The sequence below is a fragment of the Ictidomys tridecemlineatus genome, unplaced genomic scaffold (genome assembly GCF_052094955.1).
Source record: "Ictidomys tridecemlineatus isolate mIctTri1 unplaced genomic scaffold, mIctTri1.hap1 Scaffold_261, whole genome shotgun sequence".
Taxonomy (NCBI): Eukaryota; Metazoa; Chordata; class Mammalia; order Rodentia; family Sciuridae; genus Ictidomys; species Ictidomys tridecemlineatus.
Genome location: NW_027522274.1, coordinates 83,264 through 109,189, shown reverse-complemented (window position 1 = coordinate 109,189; position 25,926 = coordinate 83,264). Strand labels below are relative to the sequence as shown.

Genomic DNA, 25,926 nt, shown 5'->3' with positions numbered 1-25,926 from the left:
ATTTCCGTCTTTTCTTTCATTTCATGAACCACTCTAGTCGGGAGAGTCTAGTTCCTGGTCACTTAGAACTGAGGCTGATGGACTGGGTCAGAGTGACATTTCTCTGAGGCCTTAGCACAGTGAGCACCTGTCCCCCTCCATCTGCTTAGTTCTGGCAGAGTTTGGACTTTTCTCCTTGGAATTGGTGGGTGGGGCTGGCCATGGGGAGGTGTCTGATCCCAGATTCCCAGCATTTTTTCCTTGGACCTTGACATACAGTGGGCATACTTCTCCTTCCTTTCCTGCTTGATAGCTGTCCCTGTTGGGCCACTCAACTTGAAACATGGGGCCGTGGATGTTGTCGATGGCTCTGGAGTTGCCTGCCTGGATCTGAATCCTGACTCCCACTGTAGATTAACTACATCAGGGAAATATTGGGAGGCTCAAGTGAGATGCTAAAGGTTAACGGTTGGCACGGGGACATAAACCTGATGGAAGTGTTACCAACTTTTATTATTAGGAGGGCATATGGATTTCTTGTGGTTGTTTAAATGAACTGTCATAGGCAGGGTGGCTTAAAACACCACTTTTTCTCTGGCATTTAGAAGTCCAAACCCCAGATGGTGGTGGAGCCGTACTCTCTTTGGAGGTTCTGGGGACAGTGTGTTCCCAGACTCTTTCTGTTGCTGGTGGCTGCTGTGCTCCTTGGTTTGTGTCCTCAACACTGCAATCTTCAAAGCCAATGCTTCAAATCTCTTCCTGATCTAACTTAACATGGCCTCATCTCTGTGTGGTCAAATCTCCCTCTTACTCACAGAGATACAAGTGGTTGCATTCGGGTCCTACCCAGGTAACCCAGGATAATAATTTTCTATCTCTAGAGCCTTAATATTATCTGCCAAGGCTTTTTTTTTTTTTGCCATATATGGCAACCATCATAGCTGCTAGGAACTAGAATGTTGTAGTCTCTTAAGTGGCCAATTTTCAGCCTACTGAAGAGGGACAAGTGGGAGGGAGGGGGAGAGATTTGAATGTTTTGGGTGATTGTCTTAGGACAGGTTCCCCACTAGCAGACTCTTGGATGAGGATTCCCAGGCATTAGGTTTATTAGGAAAGTGTTTCTGAGAGAAACTGTTTAAGAGATGGGAGAAGCAGAGAAGGGGAAGAGCCATAGATGAGAGGTGAGAGGTGAAGTGCCAGTCTCACCCTAATCCCACTCAAAGCCTTAAGAAAAAACTCACTGGTTGGCACCCGTGTGTGGTAGCACATGCCTATAATCCCAGCTACTCAGGAGGCTGAGGCAGGAAGATTACAAATTAGAGGCTAGCTTGGCAACTTAATGAGACCTTGTCTCAAATAAAAAAATAATTTAAAAAAGGGCAGGGATGCAGCTTACAGGTGGCACCCCTGGTTCAATCTCCAGTACTGTATGAAGAGAGAAAAAACTCACTGATGAAGTTGAATCTCACTTTTATCAATACCCGATCCTACTTCCCCTCTTCCCTTTCTTTAGGAAATTATTCTTATAAATTTGGTATTTTCCTTCTTGTCCATTAAAAAGAAATTTAGTGTATATCTTCTTGTAAGCAATATGAAATATTGCCCTCATATTTCCAGAAAACTGTATAAATAAATGATATCTCACTTTATACATATTTTTGCCACATTGTTTTTGCACTTAGTGTAGGGTTTGGGGAATCTGTTCATGTTGGGAGATACATATTTAATTCATTCATTTTAACTGCTTCAAATTAATATATATCACTTTGAGTTGAGTCATTATTTTCTTGGTGAAAATTCAGGTTGTTTAAAAAATGTTTTCATTCCTACAACAAAGTCAAGGTGTCTCTTTCCCCTTGTAGAAGAGTTTCTTTTGGATTGCTACCTTGGGAATTTTCTGGAACATAAAATACATGCATTTAAAATTTTTAATAATGACTGCAAATCTGTTGACTGTCTTTTTTTGTACTGAGTTATAGAAGGCTTTTATATATTCTTGAAGCACTTCTTTGCTATTTTATGTTGCAAATAACTTTGAATCTGTCATTTTTTTTGACATCTTCCTGTGACTATTTCAAGTATGAGTGTTTTGGACTTATAATTGGGTTCATCCTGACAAACCTACTATAAATTGAAAATTTTCTATGTTGAAAATGCATTGATGGGGCTGGGGATGTGGCTCAAGCGGTAGCGCGCTCGCCTAGCATGCGTGCAGCCCGGGTTCGATCCTCAGCAGCACCACATACCAACAAAAAGATGTTGTGTCTGCCGAGAACTAAGAAAATAAATAAATGTTAAAATTCTCTCTCTCTCTCTCTCTCTCTCTCTCTCTCTCTCTCTCTCTCTGCCGCTCTCTCTCTCTGCCGCCCTCTCTCTCACTCTCTCTTTAAAAAAAAAAGAAAGAAAGAAAATGCATTGAACACACTTCCTGGGCATCCTCATTTAGCCACACAAAGCACCAGGAATGCGGGTGGTTTTCCTCATGATCTCAGGGATGATTGGGAGCTGCTGGTGCCCAGTATGGTGCGAGAGCATGGTGACATAGATCACTAGCCCAGGAGAAGATCAAAATTCAGAATTTGAAGTACAGTTTCTACTGAATGTTATGGATTTTGCACCATCTGAAAGGTGAAGAGAAAATTCAACCATTGGAAGTCAGGGACTGTCTGTAGAATAACGCCCTGTGTTTTTAAACTCCTCAAATTGATGATGATGATGATTAAATCTTTAATTAGATCCTACTGATTTCTCTGTTAATAACTTATTGTTATGGACTGAATCATGTTTCCTTAAAATTCAAGTTGAACCTCCAGTACCTCAGAATGGAACTGTATTTGGAGATAAGATCTTGAGAGAGGTAACTAATTTATGTGGTCTTTAGGTTGGGCCCTAATTCAATGACAAATGTCCTCACAAGAAGAGGAAATTTGGACACAGACATATGTATGCACAGAGGACACTGAGAGGTGGCCGTCTGCCAGCTCAGGAGAGGGCCTCAGCTGAAGCAGACCTACTGACACCTGGACCAGACTTCTAGCCTCCCAAACTGGGAGAACATAAGTTTCTGTAGTTCAAGCCACCCACTGTGGCACTTTGTCAGGAGAGCCCTAGCAAACAAGGACACATGACTTTTCTTCTTTCTTTCTTTTTTTCTTTCCTTCTCCCTCTCTTTTTCTCTATCTCCCCTCTCTTTCTCCCTCTCTTCCTTCCCTTTGCATTGCTTACTAGTTCTACTTCTTTCAGGGAGGATCTTAGTGTTTATTTCACCTCCCTCTAACTAATACACCTGATTTCTCTCAAGAGGTAGTTTCAATGGATGCAGAAGTTAGGCGCGATGCACACAGTTCTAAATCAGTCTAGATGCAGCAAGCCCCACCCACCAAATTGCACTTCCCCTCCCCATGATTCTCTTTGGTCATTTCCTCAAAGGGACCTGCCAAAATACATAAGGGCTTGTTTACAGTAACGTTGGCCCTTTCAGTCTGGATATATTGAAAGAGGGGGAGGGAGGAAAATGACCTACCTTGCAATCTCTCTGAGGGTATTTTTCCTCAGCACTTGAAGATGCGAGTCCCCTTCTCACAGGGTCCATGTGGATGGAGCTCTCCTGTTATCTGATGGTCATTCTCTTGTGGGTAATTTATAACTAGCTTTTATCATTTTTTTTTCTTTGTAGATGTGGATGCCTCTTTCTCCTGCTTCAGGCTTTGTATGCTTATTCAATGTAAGGCCACATGTCCTTCTGAATCTCTGAAAAAAATCTTAGCCATTATCTCTTGGGGAGAAGAACTTCCCTTAGGCATAATGAGTGACTCTCCGCCTCCCTCAATGTATCTTACTCCCTCATATTTCATATCTCTTTATATCTTTATATCTCTGTGATTTCCTTCAGTGACTAGTAATTGTTTAACCTGACCATACTTTTAAAGAATCAATTATTATATTGTTCATTTCTGTAACTTTCTCTTTGACACCTTCTATTATTCTGTTGATCTCTTCCAATATTCTGCTTTTGCCTTATTTTATACCTTCTCTAATTTCTTTGAACACTTTGAGTGTGGCTGTTTTAAAGTCCCTTTCCAACTTCGGTATTTTCAGTGTCTGGCTTGTGTTTATTTGTTGAATCTGCTGACTTTTGCTCCTGGCTTTGGATTTCTTCACATGGTTGGCCGTTTTGTGGGGTCCTGTGTGTGCCTTGACTGTGGAGATGCTTCTCTGGAGTAGCATTGTGATGACATCGACTGTCCCCAGTGGATAAACGGTCCCTGGGCTAGCATTCAGGTGAGTTCCTAGTCTCAGAACACCACAGCCTGCTGCCAGCACAGCATCTGTCCTCATGTCACGCAGACTAGATGTTCAGCTTATGTGTGATTATTCCCATTTTAGTGTAAGGTAAGTGGTTCATTTTGTGCCTATTATCCAGGCCAGGAAGCAGAGTTTTATAAATCCCAGATCCTGGCTGGGAGAGCCCTTTCCTGACTGCTGACTTTATTCAAGGTATTCATCTTCAGTTGCCTTGCTATTTGCAAGACAGTGCTCCTATCTGGGCTCAGTGAGCCTGCCTGTCATCACAGCTGCTTGGGAGACTCAGGCAGGAGGATCCCAACTTCAATGCCAGCCTCAGCAACTTAGTGAGGACCTGTCTCAAAATAAAAAGTAAAAAGGACCAGGGGTGTATCTTATTGGTAAAGCACTCCTGGGTTCAATCTCCAGTACCCCCCCCAAAAAAAATGAATGTGCTTCTAGGTAAGAACTAAACCTGCAGGCTCTTATACACTCTAAGGTTCCTTTCATATGGAATTCTGGAAAAGCCCAAACTGTAGGGACAGACATAGATCAGTGGTTTCCAGGGACAAGGGGTGGGGAAAGGGAGAGACTACAATGAGCAGAGGGGAGTTTGGGGTGACAGAACTATTTTCTATCTTGACTAGGATAGTAATTATATGGCTGTATTTGTCAGAACTCACAGACTATACACTAAAAAGGTTGAATTCTATTGTGTGTGAATTACGCCTTCATCTCATTTTCTAAAATAGTTTTTTAGTTGTCGGTGGACCTTTATTTTATTTATATGTGGTGCTGAGAATCAAACCCAGTGCCTCACACATGCTAGGCAAGTGCTCTACCACTGAGCCCCAGCCCCTTCATCTCATTTTTTAAAAAAAGATATAAAATAATAATCTGTATATACAGGTAAATATAAATTACACAAAGACTATTTGTAAACTTGATAATTTGTAAAAATCCTAGCCTCTGAAGCATATGGTAGTTCAACCTCTGATCATAACCAAGAGTCTCCTCTTTTTTTTTTATTGTTGGTTGTTCAAAATATTACATAGTTCTTGATATATCATATTTCACACTTTGATTCAAGTGGGTTATGAACTCCCATTTTTACCCCGCATACAGATTGCAGAATCACATCAGTTACACTTCCATTGATTTACATATTGACATACTCATGTATGTTGTATTCTGCTGCCTTTCCTATCCTCTACTATCCCCCCTCCCCTCCCCTCCCCTCTTCTCTCACTACCCCTTCTACTGTAATTCATTTCTCCCCCTGGTATTATTTTTCCCTTTTCCCCCACTTCCTCTTGTATGTAATTTTGTATAACCCTGAGGGTCTCCTTCCATTTCCATGCAATTTCCCTTCTCTCTCCCTTTCCCTCCCACCTCTCATCCCTGGTTAATGTTAGTCTTCTTCTCATGCTCTTCTTCCCTACTCTGTTCTTACTCTCCTTATATCAAAGAAGACAGCTGGCGTTTGTTTTTTAGGGATTGGCTGGCTTCACTTAGCATAATCTGCTCTAATGCCATCCATTTCCCTCCAAATTCTATGATTTTGTCATTTTTTAATGCAGACTAATACTCCATTGTGTATAAATGCCACATTTTTTTATCCATTCGTCTATTGAAGGGCATCTAGGTTGCTTCCACAGTCTTGCTATTGTGAATTGTGTTGCTATGGACATCGATGTAGCAGTGTCCCTGTAGCATGCTCTTTTTAGGTCTTTAGGGAATAGACCCAGAAGGGGAATAGCTGGGTCAAATGGTGGTTCCATTCCCTTTAATACCAGCTCTGGGAGGGCTTCTCCTAGCTCCCACCACCAGCCACCAAATGCAGTAACGAGGTTTACTGAAGAGGCTAGCAAGAGGGAACATGCCAGGGAGTAGACTTTCATTGAGAAACAAAAAATTCCAGGGAAAATCCCATCCAATGAAGGTTAAGGGGGGCAGCAGCCCAAGGTCAGGGGCAAGGATTGGGTCTTCGGGGCAGTGACCAGACACGCCTCTGCACTGACAAGCCCTCGGACCTAGAGAAGGATGGGGAAATCTCTGACACAGCTGTGTCTGAACGCCTCTCACCCAGCCATGGAGGTAACTCAAATCACGTGTGAGGATGGCCTCCCACAAATATTGTTTTGTTTTACTTGACTGTCATTTACTTAGTTGGAAGCTGATTTAGTAAGTGGTGTTTTGTTTAGAACAGCCTTTCACCTTTTTTCTCTTGAAGCAAAATGTTGTTAGAGGACTGTATCATGGTATTTCACTATTTCCGTTCAGATTAAAACCTGAAATTAGATTTTTTCAAGTTGACTGGTATAAGACATGAACTATATGAGAAAATATTCACCAATAGTAGTTAGGGCAAAAGTAGTTCTGGATAACAATCAGTGAGTGATCATCAGTTCATTTTATACAGACCATAACTTCGGAACTTTCATCCACTCGCTTAGAGAAAGTAATATTTTATGCTGGCAAGTAAGGACTGATTTGACAACCAGTGTGACTCTTGAGGGAAAACAGAATTATTAGATTTATTAAAAGTGTAGACTTTCTTTTGCAAGACCCGAATTTTTTTATTTATATTAATTTTGGGCTCAAGTATCAGGCAGATTCTTCACTGTGCTTCAAATGTTTTAATAGAGCTGCTTCTTATTTTTAAGAAGGAGGTTATACTACTACTTTCATTTTAGGTTTAAATGTATACTTTAAACACATGCACACACACATTTAGAGAGCATATTTAACATTTGAATGAAGCTTTCACTATAGTTAGGGCATTTTTAATACATGTTCATTCTTGGTCTCTATTGGGTAAAACTTGTTCAAAGTGTTCTCTGTGTATTGGTGCAGGTTGGCCAATTGTCACTTGTTGGCAATGATATAGAAGTTGAAAGTGAGCAGTTCAAAAAACTTAAAGTAGTTTAGCAGAGTCATTTTATGAGTATCAAATCTAAGAATACCAAAAGCTGAGAATTATGTGTCTGATTCTTTTTTCAGTGTCCTAATAATTCATGTGTATTTTACAAATATCTCCTCAAAAACCAAAGACTAGGTAATCCTTTATCAGTGAACCACAGCAGAATGCAATTCTAAATTTCAGGAAAATGGGCATCAAATATAAAAGACAGGAACTGGGGTTGTGGATCAGTGGAACAGCCCTCACTTAGCACATGCAAGGTACTGAGTAGGATTCTTAGAACCACATAAAAATTAATTAATTGATTGATTGAGTGATTAATTAATTAAAGGTAGAAGAAGAACTCAAAGATGAAGAACACAAAGAAAAATAGAAGAAGGAGGAGGAGGAGGAGGAGGGAGGAAGAAGAAGAAGAAGTCATCAAGATGACTCAGGGAAAATGGGAACAGAGTAAGTTTAAATTGTGGTTTCCAATTCCAAAATGTTTCCTGAGAACTGCAACTTTCTTTGTCTTTGAGATCTCCTACTTCCATGACATGTTTAGTAGTGTTTTCTGGTTTACTCTTAATATGCTCTAGTTATTGTTTTATGGGAAAACTAGTTGACATGCCCCACAAGACTGAAAATCAATGAAAATCTTTCATTAAGCATAAAGTTCCTTTCACATTTGCTACAATCATAGTAAATACACTTCTTTCTATAAAGGGACTGCCTTTGTTGGGCATTTAAAATATCCCCAAAGGCTAGATGACATACATGAAAATCCCATTGTTGTTTATAGAATAGTGGATTAATCAAATTCAATGCTGGAATCTTTAGAGTAAAACAGAATGGAAATAATTTATTCATAGTATCATATTTAAACCATCTTTATTTCCAAAATACTATCCTAAGAATTATAGTTTTATTTAGCTTCAATCGGAGCAAAAGTATAATCACTTATTTAAGTAAAAGCAATTACTTAAAAACTAAAAATGAGAGGTAAGTCAAATTACTTTCGAAGAGAGATCAAAAACATCAGGTTTCTTGTTGTTGTTCAGTAGCAGGCTCACTTGAAGGCGGAATGAAGCCTGAAGGGCACTCACTTCTACTTTCAGAATGCAGGGGTGGGGGGAGGACATCCAGCTCTTGGGGGAAGGTCATGAGGAAAATACCTCCATTCATAGACATCTGGCATTGGAAAAAATGGAGGGGGTGGTGAGCCCAGTGGAAAATAATCTCGAGGTGCCCCATACCTGTTTCCTGGAGGAGGCGGAAGGAAAAATGGTCCTCTTCTCATGAACTGACTCCTTGGGTCCACAGGAAACAATTCACCTCTGACTGGAGGAAAAGGTGCCAAAAATGAGCCGGAGCCAGTTGCTTGGTTTTCAGCAGGGAGAGATGAATCGGGCACATTGGAATCATCAAGATTGATTTTGGTCTCCTTTCTACTGGATTGACTTTCTGAAGACATAGGCCCATCCTTTTTATCCAAAGAAGGCAGATTAGAACCTCTGAGTTCTGCTGGTCGCGATGGTCTACCATAATTCGAATAACATCCACCTTGCCAAGGAGGACCCAATGGTGAGGGACCATTGGGGGAATGCTTTCTGCCCAATGCCACATTTGAAACACCAAGTGCACAGGGATCTTCCTCTACAAGTTCAAATTGAAGCTCCCTTTCAGTTAACTTTTGTCTATTGCGAGCGTTTTGTTTCATGAAATAATGGAGGTTTCTTTCAGCAATCCAAACCGCCAACTCACTCTCATGTGCTTTTTTCTCAGAGTAAATAATCTTCCCCTGACAGGACTGAATGGTTCTCTCCAATTCTTCTTTAAGATATTTGGCTCGCTTTCTGTAGGTCTCCAGCTCTTCTCTTGTATGGCCCATCTCTTCTTTGACCTTGGAAAGTTTCTCCTCTTGCTCCACCTGGTAATTTTCCTCTACTCTGAGTTTCCTATGGAGTTTCATCATATTTTCTTGATAGCATTCCATCATGACTTTAAATTTCTGCTGAAGGTTCTCATTCTCACCTTCAAGCTGTGTATTTTCTGACAGCAAGTTTGCCTGTTCGGTCTTCAGACTTCTAATCTGTTCTCTAAGGTCTTCCTTTGTTTTCTCTACTTCAGATAAGGAAGCACAAGTTTGATATCTTTGTCCTTCTAAGGTTTCTAAGGAGGCCTTTAGCTTAGCGCCATCAACCAGTTTCTTCATAGCTCCTTTGGGCTCATCATCCAAGTGAGCACCAATTCCTGATTCACTTGTCATTCCCCATTCCAAGTTCCCAGTGACTGTTTGGGCTCTCTTGGTTGGAGAAGACCTATCTTTCATCTTCAGCAAGCCTTCAGTCAGAGACTCCATGTGATTATCTTTATCAGTTTGAGCTTGTTTTGCATGGAATTGAAAGTCTTCCAATGTGGTGCTCTCTTTACATTGGACACGTCCTTGTTCCCTCCATGCTTCAGCGTCTCCTTGTAAGATCGGTTTCTGACTTTGCTGAAGCTGGGAACATTCATCCAAGGCTTCCTTCATTGCCAGCTGAAGTCCTTCCTCACTCATTTGAAGCAGTCTCAAGTTTGTTTTAGTTTTAGCTATTTGTGAGCTGATTGATTCTGATTCACCTTCAAGGGACTTTATCCTTCTCGATATATCTGCCATGATTTCATCCTGTTTACAATGTTTGGCCTTTTGTTCTTCTAGCTCTTTTTCTAGAAAGAGTCTTTCATCCCCATGGCTAGGTTTGGACCTATGCAGCTTTTCATAGGTTGCCTCCAAATTTAGGACGTCTCTTGGACCCTTCTCAGAACTGCTGCCCTTTAAAGTTGACTCTAAGCCTTCAAGCTCTTTTTGAACAAGGCTGACTTTTTCAAGTAGTTCACATTTTTCTTCAATTCTTCTAGAAAGTTTTAAAGCCAGCTGTTTTTCTCTTCCCACATAAAGCCTCCTTCTAACACAATGAAAACTTCTCCACAAAAACAAGAGAAGAGCAAAACATCCAATAGCTCTACACATCACCAACTCCGAAGGAACACCATAAGGATTAGGGCCTGGCGTCATGTCTTCAGACAATGCTGCCACAACCCTGCCTACTTCTTCCAGGACCACCCGCTAATATGGCTGTAGGGCAGTCCTTGGTGCCTCCATCAAGCTAAGTTGGCTTTGGCTCTTGCCACCACAACCACAGCCTGCCCAGGCAGGCCAACGTAGGCTGTGAACACTCAGGTGTTTGGTGAGGAACTCAAACCTGCACCAGGCAACGGAACAGACCACTGAGAACCCCTGCAAGGGGGGGGTTGTGATGGTGGGGAGCTGGGGTGAAGGACTCCCAGGAGCCTTGTGGTGCTCAAGTGCCCATCAGGGGAGTCTTGGCCCCTTCCTTCCCTAACCAGTGCATCCTGAAGTGTCATGGGTTCAAGTCCCTTCCACTCCAGCCAGACAGGAGTCCTCTCTATGCCTCCCACCCCTGAGTTTGGTTTAGGCCAGGCCAAGGAAGGTGGAGCCTCTTAAGTTTCTATACAGTCATAATGCCACTCAGTTTGATGTCATACAAATTCTAAAGCGTTCTAAACTGTCTCAACAGATTTTATGCCATATATTTATATTTGTACTGCTTGCCCTTTTGCTTTAATGACTCATTGCTTTCCCTGCTTTTGTTCTTTCCCTTTTTTCTTCCTTCCTTCCTTCCTCCCTCCCTTTCTTCATTTTTTCCTTTTTTTCTTCCTTCTTTACTTCCTCTCTTCCTCCCTCCCTTCCTTCTTTTTTCTCCCTTCCCTCCCTTTTCTTTTCTTGCAGTATTGGGCTTTAAACTCCAAGGCCTTCTGCATGCTAGGCCAGCCCACTACCACTCAGCTCTATCCCCAGACCTGCTGACTCTTTCTAGGAAGGTCATTTGAATTATTTCTAAAGGAGAAAACTCTCTTGATACACTACTTTCTTTCTTTCTTTCTTTCTTTCTTTTTAAAGCTGGGTTAATGACTTATTTTTCTTTTTTTTAAGTTTACCCATAACATTGTTTTTATTAAATTTTATTTTTTATAGAGCAAGCAACCATAAAAATTAAACAACTGGTTAAATAAGAACTGTTATTTTTGATCATTGTACTGTCTTTTTTTTTTACTTTATTTTAAAATTTTTTTTAGTCACACATGTCGGCAGAATGTATTTTTACACATAATACATACATGGATTGTACATACATCAATCATATTGTCTATTCTATTCTGCTGCCCTTCCTATCCTCCTTACTCCTCCCCTCCTCTCCCATCCTTTCTATCTATCCAATCTAATGTGACACACTTTTTTTCTTTTTCTCATTAGAACATCATATATGTATTCTGTATAACAATGTGCTTCTCCTTCCATCTTCTGTGCAACTTTCCTTCTCCCTCTTTTTCCCTCCCACCTTTCTTCCCTATTTAGTGGTAGTCTTCTTCTCATGCTCTTCCTCCCTATCCCATTTTGAGTCACCCCACTTATATCAGAGAAGACATTTGGCATTTGTTTTTCAGGGATTGGCTCACTTCACTTAGCATAGTCTGCTCTAATGCCATCCATTTGCCTGCAAATGCCATGATCTTGTTATTTTTTAGTCCTGAGTAATATTCCATTGTGTATAAATGCCATATTTTTTTAATCCATTCATCTATTGAAGGGCATCTAGGTTGGTTCCACATTCTAGCTATTGTGAATTGTGCTGCTATAAACATTGATGTGGCTGTGTCCTGTAGTATGCTCTTTTTAGGTCTTTTTGCTCTAGCCCGAGAAGGGGAATAGCTGGGTCAAATGGTGGTTCCACTCCCAGCTTTCTAAGGAATCTCCATACTGCTTTTCAAATTGGCTGCACCAATTTTCAGTCCCACCAGCAAAGTATGAGTGTACTTTTTTCCCCGAAACCTCGCCAGCACTTATTGTTGTTTGACTTCATAATGGCTGCCATTCTTATTGGAGTGAGATGGTATCTTAGAGCAGTTTTAATTTGAATTTCTCTGATTGCTAGAGATGGTGATCATTTTTTCATGTATTTGTTGATTGATTGTATATCCTCTTCTGAGAAGTTTCTGCCCAAGTCCTTGGCCCATTTGTTGATTGGGTTATTTTGTTGTTGTTGTTTAACTTTTTGAGTTCTTTGTATACTCTAGAGATTGAGCTCTATCTGATGTTTGAGGGGTAAAAAATTGTTCCCAGGATGTAGGCTCCCTCTTCACCTCAGATATTATTTCTCTTGCTGAGAAAAAACTTTTTAGTTTGAATTTGTCCCATTTGTTGATTCTTGGTTTTAACTCTTGTGCTATAGGTGTCTTATTAAGAAGTTTGAGGCCTGCCCCCACATGATGAAGATTAGGGCCAACTTTATCTTCTTTTACATGCAGAGTTTCTGGTCTGATTCCTAGCTCCTTGATCCATTTTGAGTTGACTTTTGTGCATGGTGAGAGAAAGGGATTCAATTTCATTTTGTTGCATATGGATTTCCAGTTCTCCCAGCACCATTGTTGAAAATGCTATTCTTTCTCCATTGCATGGTTTTAGCACCTTTGTCTAATATAAGGTAGTTGTAATTTTGTGGATTTGTCTCTGTGTCCTCTATTTTGTACCCTTGGTCTACCAGCCTGGTTTGGTGCCAGTACCATGCAGTTTTTGTTACTGTTGCTCTATAGTATAATTTAAAATCTGGAATTGTGATACCACCAATTTCACTCTTCCTGCTTATAATTATTTTAGCTAATCTGGGTCTCTTGTTTTTCCAGATGAATTTCATGATTGCTTTTTCCATTTCTGCAAGAATGTCATTGGGATTTTGATGGGAATTGCATTGAATCTGTAAAGTGCTTTTGGTAATATGGCCATCTTAATAATATTAATTCTACCAATCCATGAGCAAGGTAAATCCTTCCATCTTCTAAGGTCTTCTTCTATTTCTTTCTTCAGGGTTCTGTAGTTTTCATTGTATAGCTCTTTCACCTCTTTTGTTAAGTTGATTCCCAGGTTTTTTTTTTTTTTTTTTGAGGATATTGTGAATGGAGTAGTTATCCTCATTTCCATTTCAGAGAATTTGTCACTGATATACAGGAATGCCTTTGATTTATTGGTATTGATTTTATATCCTGCACTTTGCTGGATTCATTTACTAGTTCTAGAAGTTTCTTGGTTGAATTTTTTGGGTCTGCTAAGTATAGGATCATGTCATTGGCAAATTTGCATCCACACACCACACCAGCCTGCAGGGATCCTGATGTTGTATCATCAAACACTGATCCCAGTTTCCCAGAACATGTGTTGGTAAATGTTTTACTTATTTTTTCACACAACACCCCACTCTTCAAAGGGAACTGTAGCAGCAGGAAGGGGTGAATCCTAGGTTGATCTGCAGATTGTGGGTTTGGGGCTGGTGTCTGGAATCTTACTGGCAAACAAAGCCTCTGGGTTCTGCGTTGTGCTTCCCACTCTGGTAGAATCTGTGAGAGGTTCACTGTATGGTGTCCTGTCACATGCTCTGAAATGTAGCTTTTCCATCATGGCAGGACCTGGTGGAGAAGCATTTTGACTGTTTTCTCGGGTCCATGTGCAGAGCCCCCAGACACAGTATCTCCTCTACTCTGACATCTTAGTTCTCTCCCTGAAAATCTCATCTGGTTTTCACTTTCTAAGAGGAATACCATTGATCGTCATTGATTTTGATCGTAACTGCATTAAATCTGTTTAGTGTTTTTGGTAGTATGGCCAATTTGATAAAATTAATTCTGCTTAGCAAAGAGCAAGGTAGACGTTTCTGCCTTCTAAGGTCTTCTTCTATGACTCTTATTAGGGTTTTGTAGGTTTTGTTTTATAGATCTGTCACCTCTTTCTTTAAATTCATTTCCAAGTGTCTTATTTTTTTCAGGTTATTGTGAATGGGGCAGTTTCATACATTTCGGTCGCAGAGGCTTATATGCAGAAATTCCTTTTATATATTGGTGTTGATTTTATATCCTGCTACTTTGCTGAACTCATTTACTAGTTTTAGAAGTTTTCTGATGGACTTTTTAGTTCTTCTAGATATAGAATCATATGATCAGCAAATAGTACTAATTTACCTTCTTCTTTTCCTATACTCAGCCCTTTGATTTACTTTGTCTCTCTAATTGTTCTGGCCAGTGTTTCAAAAACTATGTTTAATAGAAGTGGAGAAACAGGGCATTCCTGTCTTGTGGCAATTTTTAGATGGAATGCCTTCCTTTTTTCTGTATTTAGAATAATGTTGGCCTGAGGCTTCGCAGAGATAGCCTTTATGATGTTGACATGAGTTCCTGTTATCCCTAGTTTTTCCAGTGTTTTGAACATAAAGCAGTGCTGTATTTTGTCAAATGCTTTTTCTGCATCTATTGAGATGGTCATATGGTTCTTATCTTGAAGTCTATTGATGTGATGAATTATATTGATTGATTTCCATATGTTGAACAAACCTTGCATACCTGGGAGGAATCCCACCTGATCATGGTGCATGATATTTTTTATATGTTTTTGTATTCAATTTGCCAGAATTTAATTGAGGATTTTTGCATATATATTCATTAGAGATACTGGTCTGAGGTTTCCTTTCTTTGAGGTTTCTTTCTCTGGTTTGGGAATCAGGGTGATATTGGCCTTATAGAATGAAGTTGGAAGTACTCCTTCTTTTTCTGTTTCCTGAAATAGATTGAAGAGTATTGGTATTAGTTCTTCCTGAGAAGTCTTTTAAAACTTGGCTCTATATCCATCTGGTCCTGGGCTTTTCTTGGTTGCTGATCTTTTTGATGACTTCTTCTAGGTCCTCACTTGATATTGGTCTCTTTAAGTGATGTATGTTGGGGATGCAAATCAAGTCAAGATGGAGCCTGGCAGTTTGACAGGAGGAGTGGTTTGTTAAGCAATGCAAGCGAGCCATTAAAATGATGAGGATTCCTTATTGGCTGACTGCTGTATCTAGATGATGTTAATTGAGTCAAGCTGTGTGTAATTAGTTAGGTATATATACCTCTGTTGTCCTGCAGAAAAGCGGTTCCGCTACCTTAGGAGCCCACTACTTTGAGTTCTTGCTCAGTTCCGCTGAGTTCACTTGCAATAAAGTAGTTCCCACTTCAACCTTCAAGTTGCTTGTCACCTCCCGGTTATTTGCCAAGCTGGACTGTAGCATGTATATCTTCCTGGCTCAATCTGGGCAGGTCATATGACTTTAGGAATTTACTGATGCCTTCACTATCACCTATTTTATTAGAGTTATGGTTTCAATATAATTTCTAATTATCTTCTGTTTTTCTGTAGTGTCTGTTTTGGTATTTATTTTTTCAAAATGTATGCTAGTAATTCGGGTTCTCGCTCTTCTTCTCTTTGTTAGCATGACTAGCATGAATTCCAGTGAAGACTATTTGTAAACATGTTAAAGACCCAAGTCTGGGAAAGACAGAGCTGAGTATCAGAAAGGTCAGAGCATGACAGGGTGAGCGAGGCGGCTGCACCCATTGGCTGAGCTGGTCTTTGGGGGATGGTGTGAAGCTGTACCAACTATGACTTTGCTAAGTGCAATCCTGGGAGCACTTGAGCTCGGTCTGAGGTGGGGAGGGGGTCCTGGAGCAGAAACCCTGTGCAAAATCCACCATCACAAATATTTCCAAAGGACCTGTCACATCCAGTCCTTGTTAGCATGAAAGACTCTCAATAACGTTTGCAAAAAAATTGTGTCATGTTTAATTCGCAAATAATTACAAAGGGCTAGGTGTGTATGTGAGAGCAGGGTAGCTGGATTGTGGTGTTGAGTAAAAGAAGACATTCTGCCAGTTTTAGAGCATTGCCAAACTGGTGCATTTCTAAAAACAAAATACATATTTGTTGATTGACTTGATTGTTAATTATAGTTCTGCCTGCCGTTCACACAGCTACTCCATAAGACACACTTAATCATTGTTGATGTTTTTCTAAGTGTAGTATTGGCAGAGTTTAGAGTCTTTGAATTTTTTTTTCTAGGCAAAGAGGCTTTTTCATGCTGGGGATGCTGAAAAGTGTTCAGTGTAAAGGTCTAAGTACTTCATGTGACACAAGCTTTATTAAGATACACTGTGATAAGCTAAAAATGATTTTATTAAATTGCCAGGTCTTAGGAATGGGAGCAGATTGGGGAGCCTTGACAGAGAGACTCACAGTGCTCTCTGGATGTCTGAGGCTACTTGAGTTGTGGCCAGGCCTAAGATCCTGTCCCTAAGGCTGGGGTTTTACACTTGGCATGTGCTCCTTGCTCCTGGTAGCATCTGTTTTTATAGCATTCCTCAGTTTCAGCACTGCTGGGAAGTACTCTATGTACCCCGGACCTCTCTTAAAAAGAGAAAATTCTCTACCACTAGCAACACATATATGGGTCGAATGTTATTTTAAAAATTTCACATTGAGCAGGAACCTGCTCTGCAGAGGAGCATACCACACTGGAAAAAGGATATTCTTAAGTATGCTAGTTGCTGAATGAGTGGTTTATTGGTGTCCCCATTGCTCATCTAGTGAAATTTATTGTTTGTTTTTTTTAAATAGAGGGCAAGTGTTATTTGACTATTGTTGCACAACAAATCACCCAACAATCAGAGGCTTAATAGCTCTCATGGTTTCTCTGGGCCAGAGAGCCAGGAGTGGCTTGGTGGGGCAGTTCTGGCTTGAAATCTCCCCTGAGGCTGCAGTCATCTGGAAGCTTGTCCAGGGTAATTCACTGTCAGACTGTAAAGTGGGTGCTGACTGTTAGTGGGCACATCAGCTCCGCTCCAGCCCATGGAGATGCTTGAGTGCCTTCCGATCATAGTGGCTGGCTTCCCCAGAGTGATCCGGAAGGTCACAAAGGAGGCTGTAATGTCTTTTATGACCCAGCCTTGGATGTCACATACCACCTCTTCTGCCATATTCTTTGACACCCAGATTAGCTATGATTCAATATGAAAAGAAACCACATGAGGCTTGGCTGACCAGGAGGTGAGGATCAATGGGGACCATCTTGCAAGCTGGCTGCCATGGTCAGTATAGAAAGCAGATGCACTCCTAGGAGCCACCAATTCTGCCTGAATGCCCTCAGTCAGTACCAACATTAGTTCCACAGGGCCATGGAGTTGGATTACTTCCCAGTGTTATAGAGCCATGTTTTTTCTAAATCGAGGCTCTGTACTACCTTAAACGAGACCTTCTTTGCTTCTCTGTGTTTGTGGTGTTGCTCTGAAGAACAGCAAACATTTTTCACCCAGGTTTTGTCTAGATTGGAGTGCTTCATTGCCTGTAGGGGTTGCTTTCAACTAGAGAACTTTGACAGAGATCAGTCAAAGCCCAGCATCTGTTTAACCTTCTCATCCTTAGCACTTGGTGTTATCACATTAAAGTCTAAATGTTGCTATTGCATGTGAGTCAATTATAAAGGAGACATTTCTTAGGAAAAGAAACATCATCTTTGGCTAGTCAAGGTACTTAATTGCAACAGTAGAAAGCAGTTATGCTAATTTAAGCGCAAAAGGAACTTCCTGATATTGGATCCTTTTCCACATCATTGGGAAAGTCAGAGATCTGAGCTTAGAAAATGGACAAGAACAGAAAGGTGGACAGCACTTCCCAGACAAAACATTGCCCAGAACCAGACTGGGGAGGATGTTATTGCTACAACTGCTGGGAACCACAGAGCCTCAGCTGGCATTTCTGCTACCCCACAGCTGCCAGGGACACAGTGCACTCATTATTGCTGCCCCTGCTGCCACCCTTCGACGCAGTACCATAGCCAGGTTCCTTCATCTCTAGAGTGTTTTCCCGTTGACTCTCGTGTTCTTCATCCCGTCTGGGGCAGGTGGGATTCTGATTGGCTGAGTCTAAACCATGTGCTCATGTCCTAGTTATGAGGGAGACAGGAAAGACATCATCTGGACTTCTCAGCTTCCATGGTGGGAAGAGGATTCAGCTTCCTGTGAAGACTCATAAGTGGTAGATGTACAAACAGAAGAGCTATTCCAGTTGCTGGTCCATCAAAACAACATGATAAAGCAATAATTGCGCAACACAGAAATGACCAGTACGATTAGTTCCTGATTTTGTTTTTCACCTGGAAAACATGTGAGAAATTGATCTGGGCTAACTGATTTGTCAAAAGACCAAAGAATGTCTTAAAAAATGTCCAGTGAGAAATAACATCAGGGCTGGCTGTGTAGCTTAGTGGTACAGCATTTGTCTAGCATATGCAAGGCCCTGGGTTAAATCTCTAGCACCACAGGGGAAAAAAAAAGGAAATGACAGCAACATCAAAGTGAGAAGGTGTACAATTGGGGCTGGTGATGCAGAGTGCTTGCCTACCATGTATGAGGACCCATCCCCAGCACAAGGAAAGGAAATGGAAAAAAGAAATACAGCTCAAATAGAAGGACAAGTAGCCCAACTTAAAAACTGGTCAAAGTATCTAAATAGACATTTCTTCAAAGAAGTTATACAAATTGCCAATGAAAGTTGCTCAATGTCATTAGCCATCAGGGAAATACAAACCAAAATCACAGTGAGATACCATTTCACATTCAGAAAAAGGGCTATAATAAAATGACAGATAATAATAAGAGTTGGTGAAGATGAGGAGGAATTAGAATCTTCACATGTTATTGGGAGGTTATATAAAATGGTGCAGCCATATTGGAAAACAGTCTAGCTATTCTTCAAAAGAGTCAACATAGGCTTATCGTATGACCTAGCAATTCTATTCCTAGAAAATAACCAAGAGAAATAAAAATGTATATCAAATTGGGCAAAAACATGTACATAAATGTTTATAAAAACATTATTCATAATAGCCAAAAGGTAAAAACAACCCAAACTTCTATCAACTGATGAGTCAATAAATAAAATATGGTATGTCTATACAATGGAATATTATTTGACCATAAAAAGGAATAGTATAGAGATATTTGCTACATTACAGTTGAATCTTGAAAAATAGTAAAATATGCCAGATGCAAAAAGCTAGGTGTGGTATGATTCCATTTAATGACAGATTCAGAATAAGCAAATGCATAGAGAGATAGTAGATCAATGTTTCTTAGGTCTGCGAAGGGATGGGGAACTGGGAAAGATAGCTAAAATGTATAGGGTTTCCTTTTAAGATACAGAAAGTGTTCTAAAATTGAGTTGCCATTGTTGTATGTAACTATGGATATATTAAACCCCGTCAAATTGTGTACTTTTAAAGGGTGAATTCTATAATGTAAATTATATCTCAATAGTACTGTTATTCAAAAAGAAGAAATACTTGCTTATGATAGAAAAGTAAAAAGGAAGAGAAAAATAAAACTTTATAAATATTAACATTTGGAGTATGCCTTTTGTTTCTTTTCTAGGCAAAGCTTTCTTAAAAATTTATTTTATGTATTTTAAGCATAGTACATATTTAATTTTGCCCAGTTTTTTCCTAACATAAATATTTCTCTTGTTTGTATTGCAATCTGTGATGCAAACATTGTTTTTAGCGATTGCACAACATATTTCACCAAGTGGCTGTTATTAAGCCCCTCAAGCATTTGCTCCTGTTGGCCATTTAAATTATTTCCTTTTTTTTTTTTTTTTGGCTATCATGCCTATACTTTGATGAGCATCTTTGTTCATGAAGTTTATTTGAGATTTAAAATCATTCCTTGGGGCAGATTGAAATAGAAGGATTTTTGGGTTAAAGAGCTTGCATATATTAAGGCTCTTGATACATAGGGCCAGCTTGCTTTGTAAAGGAGATTTTCCCTCTTAAAAAAATGCCCTTTAAGAAAAAAAAAATCTCATGCTTCACTTCCCCTCAACCCCCGTGGCCTAAACTCAGCTTTTTCCTTTGATCCTCTGCGTTTTCCTTCTCCCTCCTCATTTCTGTTGGAAATGGATCTCTGCTGTGACATATGCGGTCAATACTGGAGGTTTTTCCACCTGGGCCTCTGAGTTGATGGCTGTCCAATAACATTTAAGTCATCGTATTGGATTTTTTCAAGGCATAAATGCACAAGGGCAAATGGCACAGGAGAAGAGCCAGCCAATGACATTTGGAAGCTGAGGAGCTACTGCCAAGTGGTACCTGACCTAGCAGACCCAGTGAAGCTGAGCTTGAAGTCAGTGGGGTTTGGGGAGACACAGCCCAAGGGGGGCAGTCTATGGGTGGGACGCTCAGGAATAGGGCCACCTTGAAAGTGACTTCTAAAAGTGACTGCACCGGCAGGACTCAAAAGAGAGACCACTTGTGATCTGATGTGCAAGATCACCTTGCCCACTCCATGTCTGCTCCACACCTCTGCTGAAGAGTGTGGAATTATTCTCTGGAAAATATAAAACAGAGGGTGCTGGACTGGGGACCTGGGGCCCAGATGACGGCAGCAGCACTGTATTGACCACAGGAGGATTATGTGAAAGTCTAGATGGTCAGCAATGAGGTACCACACCCTTCTGTCCCTCCTTAGTTTCCAGAACTCGACTGCCGGGTATATGTACTGCATGCAGGAGATGCATAAATCTTTTCCAGTCTCTGGGCTGAGAAAATCCCCCCGAAATACTGCCATCGAGATTCTGAAATGGCCTGGTTAGCTCAGCTTACTGTGAAGCCCACAGTCGACAAGCCCTGGACACACACGTGGTGCTTTCCATCAGCACGTTCCTGCAGCACCCTGAAATATGATCAGCCTAGGACTATTTAATCTCCCATTAAGATGCACAGTATGTCTCACCTTGCATCCAAGTCATTTAGGGCTCTTTAAAAAGTTTTATGTTTTATTGATGCCTTGCACATTAATTTTTAATTTCATTTCTACATTTTGTTATCAGTTGTAAAAGTAACTTTCCTCCACGTATTTTCAAACTAATTGTTGGCTACATTTGTATGACAGTTATTGCTTTTTGTATTTCTTTTATATCTCACTACTTCACCCAGCTTTCTTATTAATTCTTAAAATTTTCAAATGAATCTTGGGTTTTATGTGAAGACGATTCCACCATCTGCACATTATGACAAGGTGTCTCCTCTTTCTTTTCTGTAGTTATACTTATTTCTCCTGGTTTCTGTGCCTTGGTTCCAAATTTCAGAAGAGTGTTAATTGGTGCTTAATAGCCATCACTCTTGCCTGTCCTTGACTTTGATAAGATGGCTTCTAAGTGCCTTGCCATCAGTTACTATGTTTGAATTTGGTTTAAGAAAGATATTCTTTGTTATATATAGGGAGCATTTTCTTTTCTTTCCTCTATCCATTCTAGAAATATATGTGAATTTTATCCAAAGTCTGAGTACTTACCAAGTTGTGCATATCATTTTCCTTTGACTTTCTGATATGTTCTGATGAATAAATTAGTGTCCCCTCAGGAACCATGCCCTGAATGGGTTGATTAGACATAGTGACAGAATCATGAGAGGACACAGGCTTCCTGGGTCCATCCCCATGAGCAGCATCCCTGTGGTCCTCCCTCCCTGGCTATTTCTGCCACCTCCAAAGTCCCTGAAGGACCTCTCAGGAGAGCGAGGTCATTCTAATCTCTTACCACCCAAAATGTGGTTCACAGACCCTCTACTTCAGGATCACCACGAGATTATTAGAAATGTAGAATCTCAGACCCCACTTCAGACCTACCAAATCGGAATGACATTTACTGAGTGAGCTACCACCCACCTCCCAAAGAGATTGATGTGCACAAGGAAGTCTCAGAAACACTGTTCTCACATAGGGAGGGATACAATGGCTTCGTTTAATTTCTCTTATGCCAACAGGACAGCCCTCAGTCCCACACAGCAGATATTGAGAGAAGTTCTAGGGTGCTCATACCAAATGTGTACACATGAGGAAAGAGGTGGAGCCCGAGAGAGGGAGCAGGCCCTGGGATGTACAAACATGTGCACAAATCTTTTTAGGATACCTGGGCAAGAGTCATGAGAGATTGGTACTCAAAGGTAAGATGAACTGTTCACGTCTGTGGCATGGGAAAGGGGTGCCTGAGTTAAGGCAGGCAGGAGAGCAGAGAGAGAGAGAAAGGGCAATAGAATTTTCTAAAAAGGGGCACCTGATGATTTGCTGTAACTCACTGTATATGGTGACTCCTAAAGTGCCTGAGCTGTGGAGGAGGGGATGCTGGTGGTTAACCGTCTCCAGACCTGATGGTTAGCAGCCCTGAGAGGTAGGATTTCTTCTGGTTCTCTCAGAACATTGATCTGGTTAAGACGACGTACCCATCAAGATCCTGCATCTGTCTTCTTTGGAAAGCATCTGGCCTCTGTATGTGCTCCCTCCTTTGTAAAAGAGACAGACATCCCTACCTCCAAGCCAAGCTCCAAGAGGACTTGGTGATGGTGAGGACCAATTAGACTGCACAGAGGAAGTACACTGTGAGCTCCAAGTAGGGAGGTTGGTGGTGAATCAAAGCCATCTTCAGCAGGAGTGGCAACCGCAGGGCAGTGCCATCACCACCAGACACAAAGGATTCCTCTTGCTTCTACAGGGAGCTCAGAGGAAACCAGCAGAGTGCAGAGATGTCTTTTCAGCTGCTCCCCAGGTTCACGTGAGAAAGAGCCATCTTGCACAGCATCATTTTAACCCTGGAAAGTAGACTGGGTCGACTTCAAAGAGGCTTGAATGTCAAAAGCATTTTGATATTAAGTTTTACAAGTCAGATCAGAAGTCATCATTTAAGACAGCACTACAGAGAGTGACTTGGTGACACAGCTCTTATAAAACTGGGGGAGAGACCAAAGAGGGAGATTTACCCTCTACTATTCAGATGGAATTGTATAGCAGGCACAGGGGAAATAATCCTGCCGAGGAACTGCAGTTTTTCAAATTGCCAGTCATCTTTGGGCAAGGACATGGGGAAGGGACTAACATGACAGAGCCTCTGCCACTGGCCAGCGCTGTGCTAAGCAGCCTATGGCCATGTGTGCTGGTTCAGACATGTCATGTGTCCCAAAGGCTCATGTGCTGGATACTCGGTCTTCAGTGTGGCAATGTTAGAGGTGGTGAAACTTTTAAGAGGTGTGGCATAGTAGAAGGTGATTCAGGGATTGGGGACACCACCCTCAGAAGGAATTAATGTAATTATAATGGGACTCCAGTTAGTTTCTGTAAGAGTAGGTTGTTTTAACAAGAGCAAGCCTAGCCCTTAACTCTCTGGCTTCCTGGCTCACCATGTGACCTCTTCTGAATAATGCTCCTACCATGATTCTATTCACCATGAGGCCCTTTCCAGAGATCAAAAGATGAGAACACTTGAACTTGGGCTTTCAGCCCCCAAAACTGTGATATAAATAAACCTCTTTTCTTTATAAAGTACTCAGCCTTTGGTATTTTAGTATAGAAACAAAGCAGACTAAACACTATGCTTCCCCAACTTTAACATGCACTTGCATTAATTAAACAACACATTTGGGATTCAAGGTCAGCTCTGGAGGCCACACTCAAATATACCAGACTGTCTTATAATCTCCCATAAAATAGTGCCCTCAGACTTCAGTGGGCTTTTTAATCACTGAGGATCTTGTTTAAATGCAGGTTCTGACATGGGATGTTTGGGATGAGGCCTAAGATTCTGCATTTTTACAAGTTCCCAGCAACTGACACAGCTAGTCCTTGGTCCATAATCACAAAAGCCTGGCTTCCAAGAGAGTCTGCTCCAGGGTTTCACAGCTTTGCATGATACCAGATTTATTTTTATTTAATTTTAATCTTGTATTGAAATCTCCCAAACCATGAGCAAAAATGAGCTTTTATCCTTGTATATTAAGTTCATTATCTCAGGTATTTTATTAGAGTAATGGGAAGCTGACTAACACAGACACTAGAGTCATAAATAAAGACAGTCTTAAAAAATTAATGGAAAAAAAACCCCAAACCAGTAAAAAGTTGTGATTTGTACCCTCAGAAAGATCAAAAATGTATTGCTTCCATGAAACAAGAGTACGATATTGTGTAAAAGTTGTCTGTGGAGAAGAAACAGAGCTTCTAGAAATTCAAAGCATAACTGGTAAAAATAAATGTTCGATCAGATAAGCTGAATAATGTAACAGATGAGGCTAAGAACCAATCTAACATTCTAAAACAGAAATCTCTAGAAACAAAAGCAAAATACAAAAATAAAAATCAGAGAAAAACCAAGAGAAATAGAAAAATAGATCAGAGGTTTCAATACCTATCTAATAGTAGTCTCAATAGGATATGGACATTGAAAGAAGTAGAAGAAAAATTTCGTGAACTAAAGAAAGCAGGAGTCTTCAGATTGAAACAGTCCAGCATGTCAGGAAGGGTTTATGTAGACACACTCTGGCCCAGTGACAGGACTCTAAGGATAAGGAGAAAAGTGTACAGAGCTTTTCCACAGGACATCTTGAAAAATAGGACGCAGGCTGGTGTGAGAGTTCTTCTCATCAGCTGAACTAAATGCCAGAAGCCCGGGCTGTGATGTTCTCTCACCATTTTGGAGCATGGAGTGTGAAATCCGTATCACTGACCAAAATCAAGGGACTTGCAGGGCCCCCTTCCTGCTGAGGTGGGCTGGGGGAGCCTTCCTTGCTTCTTCCAGCTTCTGGAAGCTGCTGGCAGCCCTTGGCTTGTGGCTCCACTGCTCTCATCTTGGAGGCCAGTGTCTTCAAATCTCTCCCCACCCATCCTCATGTCACCTTCTCCTCTGGGTCTGTGTGAGGAGTCTCCATTACAGGGACACCTGTGATTGCATTGAAGACCCACTTGAATATTGCAGGAGAATCTCTTCATCTCAAACCCTTTCCTTTAATCACACATTCAAGGACCCTTCTCTCTCTCTCCCTCTGTCTCTCTTCATGAAATAACAGTCACAGGTTCCAGGGATGAGGATGGATGACTTTGGGGAGACTAGCCCACATAATCACCAGCCATATACCTTACACTAAAACAGATTTTGAGGACCCACTGCAGCAAAACTAAAAGCAAATTTTAAAAGTGGAGAACATGGGAGAGGAGAAAAAGTGCAGCTGTAGGCCGAGAAGGAGAAACCTGAAAGGAAGCACCGTCTCTATGTATCAGGGTTCTCCAGGGAAACAGCACCACAGGATGTGGATGGGTACATAAGAGGAGATTCATTATGGGAATTGGCTCCTGTGATTAGGGAGGCTGAAAAGTTGCATGAAGTGCCATCTGTAAGTGGCAGGCCCAGGAGAGCTGATGGTGAGACTCAATCCAAGTGTGGAGGTGCAGCCAGTGGTGTGACTTCCAGTCTAAGGTCACAGGTCAAAGGGGGTGATGGTTCTGAGGATGCAAATCCTGGACTCCAAGGCTGGAGAGCCAGGAGCCCCAGTATCTGCAGCAGGGGAAGATGGATGTCCCAGCTCAGGAGGAACAGAGAGCCAGTTTGCCCTTCCTCTGCCTTTTTGTTCCCTCTGGGCCCTCCACACATCCACAATGCCTTGGTGAAGATGATCTTTGCTCTGTCCACCAATTCAAATGCTAATCTCTTCCAGAAACAGGCATTCTCAGCCACAGGCATCATGGCAGGGCCTTGATGGATTCTGCAGCCCAGACATTCAGGCAGACACTGCTCTCCCAGAGCCATGACCGTGAGCCATTTATAAAGGCAGCTTCCACAAATCACACCACCATGCTTGCAGGGACGTGACCAGCCACAGGCCAGAAACCTGCACCCCATGCCCTTCGCCCACAGCGAGCATCACGCTGGAAGAGGAGGTGTGATCTGGTTTTCTTCCAAAGCATTTAACTGCAACTGGCCGTGCGTCTTTCTCCATTAGGCACTGAAGTTAAAAGAATACCTAAAACTGAGT

The 25,926-nt window shown here is 41.2% G+C and overlaps 1 long non-coding RNA gene and 1 pseudogene across 1 annotated transcript in view; one reads left to right on the top strand and one right to left on the bottom strand.

Annotated features, from left to right (window-relative positions):
- LOC144373146 (uncharacterized) overlaps positions 1–25,926 on the top strand; it is a 65,124-nt gene that overhangs the window by 18,205 nt on the left and 20,993 nt on the right. Inside the window, exon 3 of the long non-coding RNA XR_013432902.1 lies at positions 7,518–7,636. This is a non-coding gene — a long non-coding RNA (uncharacterized LOC144373146). The remainder of the gene's footprint in view (positions 1–7,517; positions 7,637–25,926) is intronic.
- Positions 8,204–10,238, bottom strand: LOC144373147 (melanoma inhibitory activity protein 2 pseudogene; annotated as a pseudogene).